The sequence below is a fragment of the Dendrobates tinctorius genome, unplaced genomic scaffold (genome assembly GCF_039654945.1).
Source record: "Dendrobates tinctorius isolate UK_male_01 unplaced genomic scaffold, ASM3965494v1 ptg000326l, whole genome shotgun sequence".
In the NCBI taxonomy this organism is placed as follows: Eukaryota; Metazoa; Chordata; class Amphibia; order Anura; family Dendrobatidae; genus Dendrobates; species Dendrobates tinctorius.
In genome coordinates, this window is record NW_027361993.1 from 12,931,558 (window position 1) to 12,952,712 (window position 21,155).

At 47.9% G+C, this 21,155-nt stretch overlaps 1 protein-coding gene across 1 annotated transcript in view; it reads right to left on the minus strand.

The window, feature by feature from the left end:
- The window catches only part of LOC141074207 (transcription factor HES-1-like), a 44,609-nt gene extending 25,861 nt beyond the window's left edge, over nucleotides 1-18,748 (minus strand). The window contains exon 1 of the mRNA XM_073561766.1: nucleotides 18,636-18,748. The gene's annotated coding sequence lies outside the window, so the exon portion shown is untranslated. The remainder of the gene's footprint in view (nucleotides 1-18,635) is intronic.
- Nucleotides 18,749-21,155: the final 2,407 nt, after the last annotated feature.

Genomic DNA, 21,155 nt, shown 5'->3' on the forward strand with positions numbered 1-21,155 from the left:
GTCTGATGAACTCCCTCTTCTGGCGAAGGAAGGTAGTGAGGCTGATTACCAAACAGCTGAGCGGGTGGATGATGACTGGGTCACAGGAACTGATGATTGGATATAAGGCAGCCGACGCCCTGCTGCTTTGCTGGTGATTTTCCTGCTGGATTCTTGGAGACCAGTCTGATTTCTGCTTCTCAAAGCTGTTTTGCTCTGCTTTTTGTACACTTTAGTTCTGGTTTTGTTAGCCTTGTTTTTTGGAGTTCAGCCATCCCCGGCCGGGGGTGAGCTGAATTCCATTTTTGTCTCTGATCTGTTGATCTCTGGCTCTGTCTTCAGAATATACCTGAGTGCTGATATAGTCTTTGAAGCCTAGCATCTTCAGGGCCTGTTTTTCCCCATCAGTCTGTTGGTACATTTTCGGATAGGGTTTTTGCGGATTGCAGACAGCAGCTTTTCTATCCTGTCCTATTTAGTTAGGTTGAGCAAATGATGGGGCCCAAGCTATCTTTCTATCTGTGTTAGGGTGTGTGCAGACGCGGCAGAATCCGCTGCAGATTAATCCGCACGGATTTTGCAAAAACCGCAGATAAACCGCAGGTCAAAAGACCTGCGGATTATCTGCGGTTTTGCCTGCGGTTTGGTCCTGCGGATTCACCATCTCCACAATGGTGGAGATGGGAACCCACTGCGGATTCCGCAGAAAGAATTGACATGTCACTTCTTTCTACGGTTTCAAAACCGCAGCAAATCCACGCGGATTTTTCCGCAACGTCTACACAGCGTTTTTTTTACCATTCATTTGGTACTGTACACCGCAGCTAAAACTGCTGCGGAAACGCAGCGGAATCCGCAGCGTGTGTACATACCCTTAGTGTTTTTCATCTTGTTTCACAGTCATTATATGTTGGGGGCTGCCTATTGCTTTGGGGTCTGCTCTGGGGCAGTTTAGATTTCCCCTTTGTCTTTAGGGTAATTTAGTTCTCCGGCTGTGATCGAAGGGTCTATGGCACCGTAGGAATCCCCCACAGCTACTCCTAGTTGTTGTGGATAGGTTCAGGGGTCTGCAATCCGATAGCTGCAAACTTCTCTGGTTTTCTGGACTTAGCTATTATTTTTGTTTTTTCCTCCTTCAGTGACTCATCCATAACACTGTACCTTTTGGATTTATAGCCAAAAGGTTCAACCTTGGTCTCATCAGTCAACATGTTTTCCCACAGGATCTTGGCAGACTTGATGTAGCTTTTGGCAAAACATAGCAGGACTTGAATGTTTTTCTTCGTAAAAAAAAAAAAAAAAAAAGAAGAAGCTTCCATCTTGTCGCACTATCCTTCTGGTCAGACAAATGAAGAATATGGAAGACTGTTGTCACATGCAATGTACAACCAATACTTGACAGAAACTCCCACAGCTCCTTTAATGTTGCCTCTTGGCAGCCTCTTTGACTAATTTTCGTGTATTTCCATCAATTTTTGAGGGACGTCTAGGTATTATCACTGTAGTGACAAATTTAAGCGACTTCTTGATGATGTATTCAGTGTTCCATGGTATATCTAATGCCTGGATAAAAAATTTTATACGTTTCTACTGACATAACTTCCAACAATGACATCCCTTTGCTGTGTTGTAAGCCGTTTATGGACCATGGCTTTTGCTATAAAATACAACTAAGAAAATGTCACAAAAATCCTACTAGAACTTCTAAACTTTAGAATCACTGTTTGCCTGTATAATTAGAGACTTGTCAGTCAAGAGCAGCGGTTTGGGAGAAGTTGTCATGCACCTTCCTATTTGACTTGTCTCCCGAATTAGCCCCTCACAGCTTTTAACACTAGAACTACCGGAGAGGTCATTTTGACCCTTTTGCTATTTTTTCCTATAATTTCTAAAATTTTAACAAATGAGTTCTGACTTTTTGTGACTTATTTATTCATGGTAGTGTATATTTTAGGACACAAATGAATTGTATCTTTCAGGGGTCCGGATTTTACAATTCATACCTATAAAGTACTGAAGGGGTCAATTTGACCCCATACATAAAATTAGTAGTAGGCAAGTCACCTAATATTACAGAGTACAGAAAATCACAGTGCTTCTCTCTAGTTGTAGAGTGTAATTGTATCTTTGCATATCAGGGATTATTCAGCATTTTGCTTTGTCTAAACATGTTTGATCCATGTCTCTTGTAGCGATTTCTGTCTGCACTTCAGTAGCAAACATTACAGTTGAAGCTACAACTCCGCATGTTTGTACAGTGTCGTTTTATTACTTCTGCGATCCTACAAGTCCCTTTTTGCGACGTATATTTGAAGCATGAGTAAGGAGAGGGGTCTGACAAGTGATGAAATTTTGAAATGTCTTCAGAATTTCTGAAAATGAGTCAGAAGAAGTGGCCCATCATCCGCAATGTCTGAACCACAAACAAAAAGACAAGAAATCCGCAAGCGTCGAAAATGTGGAGTTGGAAGATGCAACGAAAACAAAACTACTAAAACTTGCGCAAGCTGCAACAAACGAGTTTGTGGAAAATGCACTGGGAAAGTGGAAGAAAGTACTGTTTGTGTTAACTGTTGGACACCGCATGCTATAACCATGTAAAAGGAAAATGCGGCACCGAGCCGTCCAACGGAGAGACACCGCCCGAGTCCACCCCGTGGGTGCGGCCCAACCGCTCCCGCCCGCGGCAGCCGACGCCTGATCCACCCCGCGGGTGCGGCCTGACCGCCCCTGCTCGCGGCAGCCGACGTCCAACTTCACCCCGCAGGTGAAGCCCAACTGCGCCTGCCCACGGCAGCCGACGCCCGACTCCACCCCGTGGTTGCGGCCCGGGCCGCCGCCGCTCCACTCCAGACCGCAGTTGCGGCCTGTCTGCTGCCGCCTGCAGCCCAGCTCCGGCCCGCGGCTGCGGCCTACACCGGCTGGACCCCAGGCAACGCCGAGGAACTCTTCAGGGGCCTGCTGTGCCCCCACTTCGCCGTGGCGTAGGAACGCCCAAAGTCTCCGCCAAGTCCTCGTCGGCTGGGCCCGGTGGCTGATACGCCAAAGCATCATCGACCATCGCTCCGCCGGACGTCAGAGAGGATAAGTGACATGTTGTAGTTAACATTCTGGACCCGTAGTCGGCCATACCGTGGCCCTATAGTGACCGGCCTTTGCCGTAGTAGTGTTCTCATTATCAGTGGTTTTTTGTATTTGGTCCCTGCGAGGACAATTGCTGTTATCTTGTTTGGTTGCTCAGGATAGCCCTATCGGTGTGTATATATATATATATATATATATATATATATATTTTATATATATATCTCTATCTATCTACCTACAGTCCAATCCATCTCGTGCCTCGTCACTTCATCCCGCGTACCTGCCTTTACTACATTTGGCGTAGTCAGCAGGATGCAGTCTCCGAGCGGAGATGATGTGGGCCAGGGGGGGCAATGGTGGGCTCTAGCCCAGCCTATCCTTGGGGGCTATGCTGAACAATCTACCCAGGTTCTCCGGCAGCAATACTATGCTGTGGAACTGACCCCTGTGTGTCTCATTCCTGGCTTTAGCCATATGTTCTCCCATCCCACCCTCATGAGTATTCATTCTTCCCCATATGATCTCCATCGTATCCATCCTGCCCCATGATCCTGTGCAGTCTGTATCGAACCCTGCCCCCAGTGTCCAGCACTCTACCCCCAGTGTCCAGCACTCTGCCCCCACGCCCCCCATATCGCCACTGTCAAAAAAAACACAAGTTCTCCTTACCTGGCCGTGCTCCAGTGGCGGGCAAAGCTCCGTCCCTCCACGCTGGAGCGCGCTCTAGCCGGCGACTGACACAGATGTCGGCAAGGTGCACGCTGCGGCTGACGTCAGCTGCCAGCCTCCGATTAGCTGGCAGCTGTTAACTATTGAAGTGCGGGCCACTGGGCCCGCATGTGAATAGCGTTTAGCTGCCACCCACAGCGCCGCGCTAAGGGCCCGGTTTACCTGCCGGTAGGGGCCCAGTGAGCAGAGGAGATGGGGCCCGATGCAGGCCCCCTCTGCCCACCGGGCCCCTGGTTTAGTCACATGCAGAAAGAGGGGGAAACAGTGACGCAATATGAATGTTTTGCAAGAATTGTTTGTAGCCATTGAAAGGAAGGATGGGGTCGGTGTGGGGACCGTGGACGTAACATTACGTGACCTTTTAGTGACCGGGCTTCGAGACACCCTGACGAAACAGGTTCTGCGAGAGCGGGTGCGAGTGGACCCGCATCTGACCTTTTCAGAGATAGGAAAGGAGGCACGTGTTCGAGAACAGGAGCAAGGGGTGACGGTCCCTGTGGGGATGGCTCGGAGTATCGAAGCATCCGTAAGCGCCCTGGGTGAACCCCACTGGATACAAGAAATGAAGCAAGAGAGACAAAGTATTAAATGCGAATTGTCCGAAGCGGAAAAAAAAAAAAAAAAAAAAAAAAAAAAGCCACAAGAAGTCGGCTAGGGGCCAGAGCTCACCACATGGGGTCGTGGAAGTCACGAAGACCTGGTCGCGCAGTGTCCAGTGGTATGGGCAGAGGTCGAAGGCCGTGCCGTACGATGTCTATTAGATACAGGGTCGCAAGTAACGACCACGCTGGAGACTTATTTTCAGCAGCACTTTCCCAAAGCAGTAGCTACCAGTTTCTGTCGTAGTCTGGATGCAGATTTCGCTTAGAGGCAAATCACTCAGCCGCTGGGGAGTGGTCCTGACCCAGGGAGACGCAAACAAACATCCGGTTACCCTGGGTATGAACATACTGCGAGAGTTCGGCAACCTCCTTCTCAATTAGCCCACGCAAGAGACTGTGAGCCAGTGGGGCTCCCGCACGCCCCAAGGGCGGGTGTTCCAGCAGCTGGTGCGGGGAGCGCGAGTCCTCCAGCACTGCCAGGAGGGCGAGGTATTGGGGAAGGTGATCGCGCCGGCGGCTCCTCCACTCTTGCTGCCGCCTGGGCAGACAGTAGTGGCCTTGCCCATCAGGGCCCCTGTGCCCCTGGAGGGAGTAGAGATGCAGGTGGAGCCGTGCCTCTGAGCGCCTACCCTATGGAGTCCTGGTGGCCCGCACCCTGGCCACTGTGCGGAAAGGGACCCTCTGGAGTCCTGGTGCGCTGTGTCAACCTAGAAGACCCAGACATCGTCCTGAAGTCACGAGCTGGTGAGACCTTTGGAAGAGGTGCTTCTGACTCCTGCGTTCCAACTAAAAGTTCAGGCAGGGGATGCTTGGGCGGTGTCTATCCGGTCTCTTCAGACCACCAGGATCTCGACTGAAGAAAAGGGCCGAGCCATCCTGGAGAGAATGCGAGCAGAACTCTCTGGCCTTACCCCGGCCGAAATCCTCCAGGTAGAAACGCTTTTGGGCCAGTACCAGGAGGTATTCGCCAACCTTGAGGATGATTTTGGATGTACCACAGCCATCACGCACGGCATCCCCACTGCAGGAACGGCTCCCATCAGGGAACGATATCGACAGATTCCCCCGCAACTATATCAGGAGGTAAAAACATTACTGGGCCAAATGCTGCGGAAAGGAGTTATCCGAGAAAGCCAGAGTCCCTGGGCGGCTCCCATAGTGTTGGTTCGCGAAAAGGATGGCACCCTTTGGTTATGTGTGGACTATCGAAAATTGAACGCTTGTACCATCAAAGACTCGTACTCACTGCCTCGGATAGAGGAGGCTCCATCCGCCCTGGGGAAGGCGACATACTTCTCGACTTTAGATCTGGCCAGCAGGTACTGGCAAGTGCCAATGTCAGAGGAAGACCGTGCCAAGACCGCATTCATTCTCCCCATGGGACTGTTTGAATTTAATCGTATGATGTTCGGGCAGGCCAACGCCCCCGGGACCTTCCAACGGCTGATGGAGTGGTGTCTGGGAGATCTCAACTTCGAGGCCACGTTGATATACCTAGACATCATCATCTATGCCGCCACATTTGAGGACCACCTACGGCAGTTGGGGCAGGTGCTCGGGCGGCTGCAGAAGTACGGGTTGAAGGTAAAGCCCCAGAAATGCCACTTGTTTCGTACACAGATTGAATACCTGGGGCATACTGTCTCCGCCGAAGGCGTTAGACAATCCATGGAAAAGGTCGCTGCGATCCAAGGGTGGCCTACTCCCGAGACGGTAAAAGATGTACGAGCCTTCCTGGGGTTGGCCGCATATTACAGTAGCTTTGTAAAGAACTTTGCACATCGAGCCCTGCAAGATCTGCTGAAGGGGGCCCCTGCCGGAGCTAATGGATGGAAGATTCAGTGGCGAGAACCGCAGGAAGAGGCCTTCCGAGATCTCAAAGCCAAACTCTCAGAAGTCCCGGTGTTAGCTTATGCGGATTTCTCGCAGCCGTTCATACTGCACACTGACGGGAGCCTACATGGGCTAGGAGCTGTATTGTCGCAAGTCCAAGACAGCCGGGAAAGAGTGATCGCTTACGGCAGTCGATCATGCCACGACTCCGAACGCAATCCCGACAATTACAGCTCCTTTAAGCTTGAGCTCCTCGCAGTAGTGTGGGCCATGACGGAGCAGTTCGCAGAGTACCTGGCGGGCTCCAAGGTGGTGGTACGAACCAACAAAAATCCGCTGGCCCACCTTGAAAATGCCAAATTAGGGGCCCTGGGGCAACGATGGGTGGCCCAGATGGCCAAGTTCAAGATCTATAAAAGGGGAGCGGAGAATGTACATGCTGACGCCCTCTCCAGGATTCGACGTACAACCCCAGGGCACAGTCGAGACGATGAACTGGAAGGAGAAGAAATGCAGTTTGCTCTGACCTGAGAACAATCCCACATAGGACTCACTAGAGGCATGCTAGAACAATCCCAGGACAAGTGGATCCAGCAGCAACAAGAAGATGGAGAGATTGGGGCTCTGCGCCAATGGGTGGCCACCGGCAAAATACCTAACGACACTCAGAGACAAACTTTGACTCAGGACACTTTGTTAATGCTACGCCAGTGGGAGAAATTGGTAATCAAAGGACAAAAATGCTGTGTCTTCACCTTCACCTTCCGTGCTGATGCTGTTCACTCAGTTTCTGCACTTGTGGTCCCGTGGCTTTCATGCGTTTGCATGACACGTGGTGCCTAGCACCTAATGAGGAGTCACTCTTCCCGCCTTCGAACAAACTGAACATAAAGAGGAAGTCAGATCAGCTGCAGCCTGGACTTCCTCTTTATGTTCAATTAGTCCGAAGGCGGGGACAGTGACTTCAGGGCTGATTGGGCACCAGGGTCATGTGTCACAAAAACTGCACGAGAGTCAGTGCCGAAACTGAGGAAACCGCGCCAGCAAGTATAAGCTTTTTTTTTTTATTTTATTGGGGCCAAGCGTGGGGTATGACAAGACGTTGTCAAAGCAATAGACAACTTCTTTAAGTGTTCTAGTAGCTTCTAGAAGCTACACCTGTGCTTTGCTATTAGGAGGACTACAAGTTTCAGATACTCTAAGGAAGGCTGCTGAGCGGAGGCTTTATTTTAAGTGTGGGTATCACGACTCAACTAGGTCATGTCGACAACGAAAATTCTCTTTTTTATGCAATATAATTTCTTTTGAAAAATAAAAAGAAAAGGAAAATCAAAAGACCTGCATTTTATCTGCGGATTAGCCTGTGGTTTCACCCTGCGGTTTATCATCTCTACAATGGAGGAGATGGTAAACCGCAGCGGAATCCACAGAAAGAAAGGACATGTCAATTCTTTCTGCGGATTGAAAACCGCAGCAAATCTGCGCGGAAAGTTCCGCAGCGTCTGCACAGCTGTTTCCAATTCACATAGGCTATAAAAGGTACTGTACAGCGCAGCTAATTCTGCCGTGGATCCGCAGGACCAAAACCGCTGCGTATCCACGAGTGCACACACCCTTAGTTTTCTTGAAGGCTGTTTAATGCGAGATCGGGAGGGGCACAGTCTCATGTAATGGCCATTCCCCTTTTCGTCGAACAGACAGTTCTCCAGAATCAGTTGATATGTTTTTGTGCACTTTTTATCTTTTCAGGGTGCAGTTGGGCCCAAATGGTTCTGTAAACTGTGGCCTCTGTTCACACGTGATGCATTATAGTTAGCACTTGGCAGCCCCCCTATATGGTGTTACTAAAAGGCTGTGAACCATATGCTCTGCATTCCCTGTGTGAACATTGCCACATACGGATTATTTTTTTGCACTGGTGTGCCACACGGCAAATCCCTGATTGTAGGCTGGCTGATTCATTTGATATTATTGCACCTGTGCAGTTGCCATTTTACTTGGGTCCGCTGCACCCTGTTAGTGCATTTGTATTGAGGCATGTCTATACAGGTAAGCATCTCTGCCTGTTTTGTTTTTTTCTCAAATATTGGAAGATTCTTTCCTCTTTCTGTGGTTTTCATGTTAGAGTAGGACTGGCAAGTTTAAGGAACTCAGTTGCCGCACCCACCTGCATGGGTTCCTCAGATGACTCAGTCCCAAACTCCCTTGGCCCCAGGCCTCCCACACCTTGGGGTATCTCCATATATCTCTGGCAAAGACGACGATCAACCCTGATCGCCAGAGACATGGCCACCTCAAGGGTGACTGGAGTCTCATACAGGGCTAAAGCATCATTCACCCTTACTGTAAGCCCCTCACAGAAAAGGCTACATAGTGCGGGATCATTCCACTTAGTGTCCGTGGCCCACCTCTGAAACGCAGAGCAATACTCCTCCGCCGGCCAGTCTCCTTGCTGAAGTTGGCACAGTGTGAACTCAGCCAAGGAGATGTGGTCGGGGTCGTCGCATATAAGGCCCAGCACCTGAAGAAATTCATCCACCGTCTGGGAGTCAGACGGGAGGGATAACGCCCATTTTTGAGGGTTCCTCTGAAGGAGCGATATTATCCCCACATGTTGCTCCTCTGTAACTGAGGAAACAGGACGTAACTTAAAGTATAGTTTAAAAGCCTCCCTGAAAACAGCAAACTTGTCATGCCCTCCAGAGAACCTGTCAGGTAAAACAATCTTAAGCTCCACTACGGTTTGCTTGGGAGGTGTAATTACTACGCCAGATGTATTAGGGTGCTGCAAAACAACCGTGTGCAAATCTGCCACCTCAAGACTGAGCTGCTGCAGATGCCCCATCAGAGCAGTAATAGCATCCATAATGGATCAGAAAATGATTACGGTCAGACCTAATGTTAAGTCTCAGCTGTTGGTCGACTCAGGACCAGGGACTCCTTCCCTTTCCCTACCACTAGGAGCACCCTAGCTCATCTGATTCCCCAGGTTGCTACTGAAGGTGAAGAAGCTGGGGCCACCACCCTTGCCTTATCTCCCGAGTTAGCCTTCCCCCACCCAGGGAAGAGGGGCGCTATTGTGCACCGCAGTACACCAACCTGATAAACAAGGCTACACAAACAAGAGGATAACTGAAAATACCAGACAAACAAATATTAACTCACATATAACAGAGGAAAGCACTGGGGAAAACCAAAGTTACAGGATGGAAGGGAATTGCCACACTTACAAACCATGAAACAGTCACAGATAACTTCTCCAAAACTCCTTCTCATATGAACACCTCTCCTCCTAAGGCATGCAGCAAATGCTAGCTCCGACATAGGTTAGGGTCACGATCCAGGTTGGATCTGACAGATTAAATGCACAAAGTAACTTTTTTTTTTCCCCTTTAGCTGTGTGCCAAAGGTGGTTTTGCCCCCGGTGGCCATTAGGGTCATTGCACTGTGGTGGTTTCAGTTGTAGTTTTCCCCCTGGAGGCCATTAGGGTCATTGCACTCTGATTACCTTAGTTTGTGCACGTAATTAGGTAACAGGTGTGATTGCTCTATAAGAGAGTATCAGGTGTGTTAATCACTGTTGGTGATAAGTTCCTCATTTGCAAGCAAGCCTGGGTAAAGAATGGAGCTGAAGGAGAGTCACTGGCAGCCCAGTCAGAGTGCTGGAGTAGCAGCTATGGTGTCTGCAAGGAGGGCTGACATTGCTTGGTGGAGGAGTGGCAGCTATGGTGTAGAGCTGCACTCAGAATGCTGGACTCTGTTGCGGAAAGCTGGACTCATATGCTGGACTCTGTTTTCTGGACAGCTGCACGTAGGTGGTGGACTCTGTTTGCTCCAAGGCTGCACTATGGTGTTGGATCCGGTCAGAGGAAAAGATGCACGCAGGAGGTGGGCTCTGCTGCTGGGAGCGTAAGCAACAGAGCAAAGCCAAGTGGTGTTCCCCTGTTTTGTCATTTTTCCTTATGTGTTTAGTGCAGTGGTGGGATTAGTTTCCGCACCGACCATTTCCCTTGTGAGGGTTTAGGTGCAGGGCGAGCTAGGAATATTAGGTATCCTGATCGGCGCCTGGTGCGGAACCGGCCTAGGGAACGTTAGGAGTGTAGAGACACTGACTCAGGGGAGTGCAGGAGGTCTCCACTTCCCCGTTCCCTATCGCAGGGCCACCATTGTTACCCAGGTTTTCCCTATTCCCTTTGTCTGGTTGTATTAGTTACCGGACAATTACACGTGCCGCATCCTGTTGTATCAATTACCGGCCCGTGTCACACAGGACGGGGCACGTGACAGGTTAGTATCAGGACCCAGATCATGAAATCCCGCGATATTCAAGATGGCGTCGCCGCAAGAACATGTCGCTGGCGTGGACTCAGGATCCAAAACGATGGCGTCGGCGAAATCTCGCGAGATTACGCCGACGCCATTTTGGATGCCGATGTCGTCCACGCCAGCGACATGTTCTTGCGGCGACGCCATCTTGAATATCGCGGGATTTCACGAAATCCAAGATGGCGTCGCCGCAAGAACATGTCGGCGGCCTGGAGAACGTCTGGATCCAGGATCGCGGCGGCGGAGGAAGATGTCGGGGCAGCGACGATGACGGTGTGAGTATGAGAGATGGAGTGTGAGAGAGAAAGGGTCGTATGTGGAGTGAAAGAGTGAGTGGAGATGGTGAAAGGTGAGAGGAGTGTGTGTGTTGAGGGTTAACATGGCAAGAGGTGTGATGCTATCGCATAATCTAGTTGTCAATAAAATTTCATTAATTATTTTTTTCTATGGACCGCTTCATAAAATTTGGTAACAAAATGTGTTATTATATGTGAGTTGAAGTGCTATTATGATTTTGTGGACACTTGTGTTAACAAATTAAAAAGGCAGCAATAAATAATAAGGTCCTTATGATGGGGGATTATAACTTTCCAGGTATTTTCCAGCACGGTCTATGCCCCAGAAGTGTGTCCTGCACGTGAAGACTTCCGGGGGCATAGACCGCGCTGGAAAATACCGGCGCTTGCCCAGTAGCGATTATATGCTTCGCCCACAGTCGGGCAAAAGCATACTGCGCAGGCGCCAGGGGCCTTTAAATTGCGCAAGCGCGGAAACCAATGGTGTCTATGGTATTCACAGACGAAGATTACGTGAAGCAAGCCGAGGAGGTGGGGAGGAGAAGACTCCTAAGCCACGCCCATCGGACCGGACTGCGGCGATTTGCATGCACCCACAACAAGCTTAGGGTGGTTTCACATTCGCATTTTTGGGCGCAACGGCAGCCTACGCATGGCTGCCGCTAAGCCCTGCCTCCTCCGGTAGCTCCGCCTACCGGCGCATGCATCCTCTCTCTTTATCACTGGGGACGCAGACCGTGCGCAATATGCGTTTGGCAGCGCACGCGTCCTTTTGACGGTGCGCCGAGCACAGCCAAATTGCAACAGGTTGCGTTTGGCGCACCGTCAAAAGGACGCATGCGCTGCCAAATGCATACTGCGCACGGCCTGCGTCCCCAGTGATAAAGATAGGGGACGTATGCAGCGTCAAGCGCCGGTAGGCGGAGCTATCGGAGGAGGCGCAGCAGGGGGCGGGGGTTAGCGACGGACATACGCAGGCCGCCGCTGCACCCAAAAACGCGAATGTGAAGCCACCCTAAAAAGGTATTTATGCCTCAAAGGTGCGGGGGTCGGGGGGAGTCAAAGACCCGACTAGAATCCTTATGGGATTCACAGTTTAGTGATATCTTTACATGATATCACTAAAAATAGGTGACAGATTCCATTTAAGGTCAAAATAGGCTGGGTCATGAAGGGGTTAACTAGCAAAATGGCCTATGGGCGGCATCATCAACCAGTGGGTCTGACTGCACATCTGTAATCCTATATCTACTCTTATAGCTAGCTACTTTTAGGTTAACTGATGTTGGTCTCCTTCATGGGGGGGCCTAGACTTGCTATATTTCACTAAGAAACTCCTACCCAGTAGTGTTTTGAAGTTTCTATTAATGTTGATATAAAGTGCTTTTTCTAACCTGGGCCATGACCTTAAAATGTACATTTCTACAATTGTGGATCATCTTAAAATCTTCCGTAAAATTGCAGCTAATGTGCCTTGTCATGGTATGGGTGGGCTCTAGAAAGACTCTGCAGACTTCCCCCAGCCCAGCCATTCAATCCTCCTTTCTTTCCTCCGGGATCCAAGTCCCCACAAAATCTCAATTTTCTGCCTCTAATTCCCGCAGCCGCCCATTCGTAGCCTGAACTTTCATGGTATGTCGTCTTATAATTACAGCACAGGCAAATAGCTTCATCACAACTAAGCGGCCAGGGTGAATCGTACACGTTGCATCACTGCAGAATTCTTACACTTACATCAATAACCATGTCTATGTATCAGTGTCTTGGTGAAGACATAGACCCAGCGCACATCTGTATATACAGTATATTTATTTTCACAATGATGGCAATGTATACAAAATATGGAGGGCTGGAAACATCTTTGTTTATAAGGTTACATTGCTGCCCAACAGTGAAATATATCAGACAGCAGAAGATAAAAAGGCACAATCCTTCCTACAAGCAGGGAAGTTGTATCATTCTGCAGGAGCTTAGATACATGCATGTGTTTGTATGTATCTCTGCTATATAATCGTCTAATTCTGTCTGTAACGGAAATCCCACGTCACTGATTGATTGGTCGGGCGCGACCAGTGACAGGCGCAGTCCGGCCGGGAATTGGCGCGGCATTCGAACAACGCACACCACCGATACCGTCGGGAGATCTGCAGCGCTAGCCACTGATCTCCCGACGGTTGCCGCGGGTCATCTGCTGCCGCACGGAGGTCCGGCTGCGTCGCCGCTGGAGATGACCGGCGCAGCACTCAGTGTGGATGGTACCCAGGGTCCAGAGGAGAGGAGACTCTCCTCCAGGCCTTGGGTACCATAAACCTGTAAAAAAATAGAATAAAAATATACTCACCTTCCGACGGCCCCCGGACTCTTTCCCTCCTCTCACCACATGCCCGGCATCTTCCGATCCCAGTAATGCTTTGCGCAAAAGACCGCTGATGACGTCGCGTTCTCACGAGTGACATCATCTCCGATCCTTCGCGCTAAGCATTACTGGGACTGGAAGATGCCGGGAGCGTGGAGAGGAGATTGGGGGCCGTCGGAAGGCGAGTATAACCCCCGCTGGCCATATTCTAGAATACCTGATGCGTTAGAATCGGGCCACCATCTAATATATATATATATATATATATATATATATATATATATATATATATATATATATATACATATATGCGAGTCTATATATGAGTACTCCTCTTGTGTGCATATTTGTGTGTGATATATATATGTAAGCATGTATGCACACACTGGGTTGTTTTACTGTGTATATAGGAAAATATTTCTGCAAACATGGGTATGTACCTTTGGATTGGTGCACAACTGTATATGTAGACATGAATCTATTTTGGGAATATATGTACAAGTATGTATCCATGTAGACTTGAGGTACAGTAAGTGTGCATTTATGTGATTGTATATGTTTGTACGTATAGCAATATGTTGGAATCTATGCATTCAAATACTTATATGCATGTTTGGTTTAACTATTTGTATGAATATATCCACATATCTGATTGTGTGCGCATCCATAGATCTAGTTTTCGAACATGTATGCAAGCGTGTTTGCATGAGTGTATTTGTATCGGGTGTGTATATATGTATTTTTGTGTAGGTGTGTAAATATGTATGCATGTGTGTACTCATATGTATTTATGTGTATGTATTGTGAGGTAGCACTGTTATTCAAGTAGGGGATACTTGCTTGCAGCCACAAAAGCCAGATCCGGCACAGGTTTTCCACAAAACGATCAGTCCCTTCGGTTTATTCAGCATCATAAACCATCACAGCAACGGAAAACAGCACATAGTCAGCATAGCGTCCATTACAGAGTTTCCCTCTTATCCTGTAGTCATATAAGTTATGCACTGTTCAATGCGCAGGCTTCCTAGCCCCAAGTTCTCACCCCATCAAGGTTTCCTCATGCTGCACACATTCATTCCTTCCAGGGAACTAACAGTCACACGTCTCCATTACTCACAGCCACTTCACAGGCTGTTAGCCAGGAAGCCCCATCTCAGCGGGACCTTCCACACTGGACCAACCGGATCCCAGCATTCACCACATCTCCCCAGTTACCTGGAGACTTCTCCCCAGGCTCGGATTGGTAATATGCCCAACCTGGCATTCTCCCGCTGGGCCGCTGTCATGTGGGCCATGCGGTGCCGCGCATGTACGAGGTGTACGGAACGGAGCGGTGCCGCGCGTGTACGAGGTGTACCGAGAGGAGCCGCGCGTGTACGAGGTGTACCGAGAGGAGCCGCGCGTGTACGAGGTGTACCGAGAGGAGCCGCGCGTGTACGGAGTGAAGCCAAGTGTGTACGAAGCATACAAAGCGGGCTTTTCCCACGGACTCAGGAGTACACGGCAGAGCCCCGAGGAGCATTTTAAAACTCGACGTTCCACCGGAAGTGATATGCTGGAAGCTGACCGGAAATGAGATAATTTCATGAGGAAATTGTGACGGAACTAGGAATGCTTCAGATCCATCACCGTGTCCTCCTCCGACAGCGCAGACAGTAGGATCGCCTTGGAATTGGGGATACCGGCCATGTGAGCAGATCATGATATGTCCTGCATCGGGACGCTCAGGTGGGCACTACAATGGGAGCCGGGCTGCTATAGCATCTTTATTTCTTGCTCATTCTCTGTTCTGTCTCCCTCATTTTCTCTCTCTCCCCTCTCTTTCTCTCTGTTCTTTCGCTCTCCTTTCTTTCTCTCTTCCTTAGTACCAGCCACTGTGCCCTCAGTACCAGTCAGTGTGATCAGCAGTGCTAAATGGGTGCGGTTGGGCATGGACATGGGTCTTTGTCCCTCTTTCCCTTCTTCAAAAGTTGGGAGGCATGATAAGGGCGGCTATGACCAGGGGGTCTGGTTGCCCAATGGATAGCAGTTCTGTCAGGAATTCTGTCACCGTGCGTACAAAAGGGGACAGAGCTTTGGGAGGAGTACTGTACCTAAAAGCAATAAGAAGGACTGAGCTGAAATACTGGGCACAGCTGTGACTACATGTTATATAGTTGTGTTAATCTCCTCTCACTTCTTGTAACCTACAAGTGTACAAAGATATTATATAGTCACCATGTGACTAGTGGGCCTGTGTAACTTCAAATGCCAGGGCTGAATTTTAGTCCCAGTCCAGCCCTGCTTCTCCCTGACACATTGAAACAGCACCTCAGCAATATCACTGCTGTTCAATACACACATCAGTCTCCATCTCAAGGCCACCCACCTCAAGATACATAATGGTCATTCATGACTCTGCCATTCATCCTCTTTCCTCGGACATCCACACAGCGCCCTCTAGCGGACACAGTGGTCGCTACACCACAGTATATATACTGTATATTTATATTATTGTGTTTGTATGTATTTAGATGTGTACATGTAATATATTAATTCTATATGTATATACAGTACAGAGGCACTAATCATAGCGGCACAAGAGCAAGCACTAAGTACCAGATCCAAAGAAGCAGGAATCTACCACACAAGACCCAAGGTGAAAACTATGCAAAGAAACCTCAGACACAGTCCAACACAGAGGCAGGATGCAAAATGCAAGCAGGAATAGCGTATACCGAAGGCCACAACCAAGTAGCAGGAATTGTATACAGGAACATCTGCACAGCATATGGGCCAAGTCCAGATGGAAGACCCCAGAGAAAGTGGTGGAGAATGAAAGGGCTAAAATCCTGTGGGACTTCAAGATCCAGACGGATAAGCAGGTGTTGGCTAACCAACCAGACATTGTCATAGTAGACAAGGATCAGAAGACAGCAATGATATTAGATGTGGCAGTGCCAAGTGACAGCAACATCAGAAGGAATATGAGAAGCTGGAGAAATACCAGAGCCTCAAAGGAGAACTGGAGAAGATGTGGAAGGTGAAGGCAACAGTGATTCCAGTGGTGATAGGAGCACTTGGAGCAGTGACCCCTAAGTTGGGAAAATGGCCACAACAAATCCCAGGAGCAACATAAGAGCTCTGTCCAGAAAAGCGCAGTACTCGGAACAACTGAGATCCTGCGCAGAATCCTCAAACTCCCAGACCTCTTGTAGAGGACCCGAGAATGAGAAAGGGCAACAAAGACCACCCCCAGTGGGGGTGAGAAGGAAGTTTACATTATATATACTGTATATATTACATAATACAATTCTAAATAGGTACAAACACACTAATATATATTACATATACACCTCTGAATATATACACAGTATGTGCATGTATTCATGTGAATATACAGGAATCTCTGTATATAAATGTGTGTATGATATATCTATTTGTGTGTAGGTATAAGTGTGTGTATGGATGTATTTCTGTGTACCGTAAGTGCAGATATGACACTTCTTACATCTGCTGGTCCAGGGATTATTAGATATTTGTTTCTTTGCATATAGATGTTCTGTTACAGAAGAAAGCAAACTTCCAAACTGTTTCCTACAGCTGTGACTTTTGTATCAGAAATGCTGGTTAGAGATGTGCCAGGAGCCTTGATTTATTAGTGGGGACCTGTTCCCAGAAGCTGCTACTTCTATTGTAGAAGAGTGTGTCGAATCTCTTAGGGGAGCGTGGAGAAGGAGGCGGTCTGGCCGATTTCCACGCTTCAAGCCTTGTTCAGACCATAGATCCCAGCACATTGTTCTCTGAAGGAGCCTCAGCTCAGCGTCTGGTTTCGCCACAGCTGCAGTGAGAGTAGTTTTCATGTGAACTTTAGATCTTTCCATTGTTCCGCTATTATTCCTGACATAAGACAAATCTTACTATTGTACTTGACATAACCTTCCCAAATCTCTTACAGACATCAGGGATAATTTGCCTCTTTGGAGGAGCGATCACAGATCAGGACACCAGCATGGTGGACACCAGCACGGCGCCTTTATAGGAACTCAAGGGACCTAAAATTGAGATACAAATTTATATTGCAGGAGATTATGGTCTATAAATATAATCTATTGGCCACAGACATGAAGATAATTTGGCAAGTCCAATCTGGATTTAGTAGTCAGGGAGATAATCATGGTGGTGGGAGGAAACTACAGCTTTGTTCATCCAGTTCAGCCTGTTTCATGAACCAAAAACTAGCACAGTAAGGAGGCAACTATTACTGAATAAGAGCATTCCTAGAAATTTCAGTAAAGACCACTGTCCTGTTACAAACCTTTTAATGTCCAGCAAACCATGTTGAGGTCCAAAATAATAGTTCAAGATATATACAGTATATTGTTTTTCTGAATGATATAATTCTGACTTCCTGAAGACACCACTAGGGGGCGCTAACTGCATATGATTTCATAAAAGCAGTGATATCACATTAGCTTATGTTGGGCCTTAAAGGGTTTCTCCTGGGTACCAGTCGATGCAACATCATCCGTGCAGTGCTCTACTGATGCAGAGAGGAGTGGTGCTGGAGTAACACTTTAATGACCGATTGCATAACTTTTAATTTTTCTATCAAGATATAATGTATGGAGTAGGTTCTTTTAAAATTCTATAGAGGAGGAGCTAGAGGCAGACACTGACATTCTGTTGTAAGTTCACAAGAAATGACAGTTACAGTTCTCCATAGAACCTTATAAGCACCAACTGTCATCTCTTATCTCAGTAGTGGGAAAATCTGTATCTACTGAAGACACATTTTACCCGTGAATTGAGTACAGCAGAGGTTACAGCGCTATGAGAGAAAAACAACCGATACAGGGATTTGTAATGTGACATCATACAAGAGGAAAAAGTATATGCTTCCAATCAAAACTGATAACTTGGATTTAATGAAAATTAACTTTAGGGGCTAAAAACTTTCATTGCTAATATCTGCACATATCTGAGAGGCGAACTAAAAAAAATATAACCACACTTTATTTCACTCTGCAGTCGCTATTACATTTTGTGTCCAGCTCAACATAGAAAATTTGATGAAAGGTTCTCTAAGGTGAAGAGGAGCTGCATACATTTGTATGCAAGAAGCTCCCCCTAGTGGTAGCTGCAAGTAAACAATGATTATATTGCTAAGAAAGCAGTAGAGTCACACGCAGGGGCGTAACTACAATGGGTGCAGGAGTTACAATCACACTTGGGCCCAGGAGCCTAGGGAGCCCAAAAAGTCATTTGGCCCATATTAAACTGTTGGAATAATGCTTATTATTGTACATATTGCATCAACCACAAGTTGCTACTGCTTAACAGTGCACAAGTTTCTGCCTCCAGCAACAATGGTATATTGCCAATAAAGCACTGAAAAAATAATAAAAGACAGGAAGTTCCTGTTCATCGTGTAGCTGGAGCAAACTTTACCTTCACTTTGCAAGCTGGCAGACAAGATACTAAGATCATAAGCTGTAAGAAATAGCAGTTGTGAGCTGTGTTATCCTTGCTCCTGAGGAAGGAAGAAAAATAATGTGATAACCTGTATAAAGGGTTAATCTATAAATGACATTGTGTTTCGGAGTAGAGATAATAATTCAGCTGTGACATCATTGTATCCGGATATTATTGAGTAGATTACCATAAACACATGTAAAAGTTGTATCAAAGACCAAACTTTTCCTTCTTTCCGGCTCAATGTAAACTACTGATTGTTTGTTCCACAAATTTACACTTAAAAAGCTTTATTATAAGGCGATTTCTTTTGTGAGCTCTTTGGAGTTTTGTATTCTATGGTCTCCCGTGGCCCCCTGACTTGTCAGTCAGTCCGGCACTTTCCACCCCCTCATACATGAGCGCTGTCACCTCTTTCATCATTCTTCTTCCCACACTATACTCTGCCTCCTTCCCCGCTCTTTGAAAGACAAGTGTGGGTTTAGGAGGCATTGTCTTCTTGGAGTAACTGAGAATTCTTTAGGACACTGATGACGAACTCTGCTCCAGAACAATTAGCAGCCATATGGAAAACAGAGACTAGGGGCTGGCTCACACGAGCGGATAACACAAACATCACATAGCACTCGGCCCAGTGTATCTCGCACAGCGCACCCATTCAAGTCAATGATGGCATCTGAGTGCAGTCCGATTACTGAGCACGCTGGCAATGGAGGAAATGGAGGAGATGGAGAAATTACTTTCTCCATCTTCCCTGCACCTGTGCTGCAATTCTGACAGGCGAGAGGATCGGCTCACGCTCGCAGCAGAGTTTGAGCTGACTGACTGTCACTACCATATTATATGATGCTACATATGCTAGTGTGACCCCGGCCTGAAGGAGAGAATGGAGAGAGACACAGTGTTACATGTATCTGTGTGACATCTTCATTAGTAACACGTACAATCAAGGCCACATTACTGTCCTACGAACATGAGGAAAAAAATTCCAAAAAACACATCATTTGTTAGGTAACTCACCAAACCCTGACTGATGCACTGGTAGGATGCAGCAACGCCCCAGTGATAAAGGCTGGGGCAGCACAGGTGCAACCCACTGATGAGAACAGCCAGTAACCCATCAAGGTCTGGCTGCCTAGTGGGAAATGCACACTAATAAGGCTTGCATAAGACATAAGTCACACTGATAAGTGTGATGCATAGTGTCTGAGCGGCCTATTAATGACGCCCATAGTATTAGAAGACGGGCCGCTCACCACTGTATATATGCATCACACAGAAAAACCAAGCCAACATGAAGGGCTCTAGCTGCATCCTGCAAAAATGATAAAAAGTGCAAAAAGATAAATAGATATGGGGTATTAGTTACTATTTTGGCCAAAGCAGATAAGCTCACAACCCATCGTCAAGGGTCCCCAGGTATTGAGAGTCCCTAACACTAAATCTAATGCAAGCCTTATTAGTGTGCATTTTTCCACTAGGCAGCCAGACCTTGATGGGTTACTGGCTGTCTCCATCAGTGGGTTGCACCTGTGCTGCCCCAGCCTTTATCAATGGGGCTTTGCTGCATCCTACCAGTGCATCAGTCAGGGTTTGGTGAGTTACCTTAGGGTATGTGCACACATAGTTTTTTGGGTGTGCAGATTTTGGAGAGAAAACCGCAAGTAAATCCACAGGACAGAAGTCCTGCGGTTTTACACCTCATAATGGATGAGGTGTAAAACTGCAGCGTTTCTGCACCAAACAATTGACATGCTGCGGATTGTAAACTGCACGGAAAAATCTGCAGCATGTGCACTGCGGTTTTTTTTTCCATTGAAAACAAAGGTACTGTACAACGCAGCAGATTTCACTACGTGTGCACATACCCTTACAAATGATGTGGGGTTTTTTTTCACATTACTGGTGCATGGGCCCCAGTGAGCAGAGCCTGTAACCCCCTATTTTGCTCATAGGGCCCTAGGGGCAGGATCCTGCTGTTACAGTAACTGAAGGTGCATCCTTGGACACACGTTCAGTTAAAATCTATTGTCATGCATGATGCTGATGACTTCCTGCACAGCAATAGTTAACAGCCATGAGCCAATCACAGGCTGGCAGCTGACGCATCACCGGAGTATAATATCACTGCCATACGCCAGTGTGTCCGCGCCTCAAGTACATGAGGGAGAGGACGCCACTAGACCGCGGCCAGGCTACATATAATTCTCCACTGTTCCCTCCGGATGCTTTAATCTCTTCTATCCTGTGATGATAACAGAGGGTCTGTCACCATTCCCTGTACCTGTGCAGGGGGGCACCGGCTATAGGTCCTGGCACCTTAGGGCTCATACTCAGGTGCGAGTCTCTCGCATGAGAACCTGGCACAGCCGCCGAGACCGGATACGTGTATCTCTATGCAGCCGAGCGCTCCGGCCCCAGTGCCGGCAGCAGCGCCAGAGACTCGCACGTATGAGCCCTTAGTCCCATTTACACATAGGCTGTCTGTATTGTCCG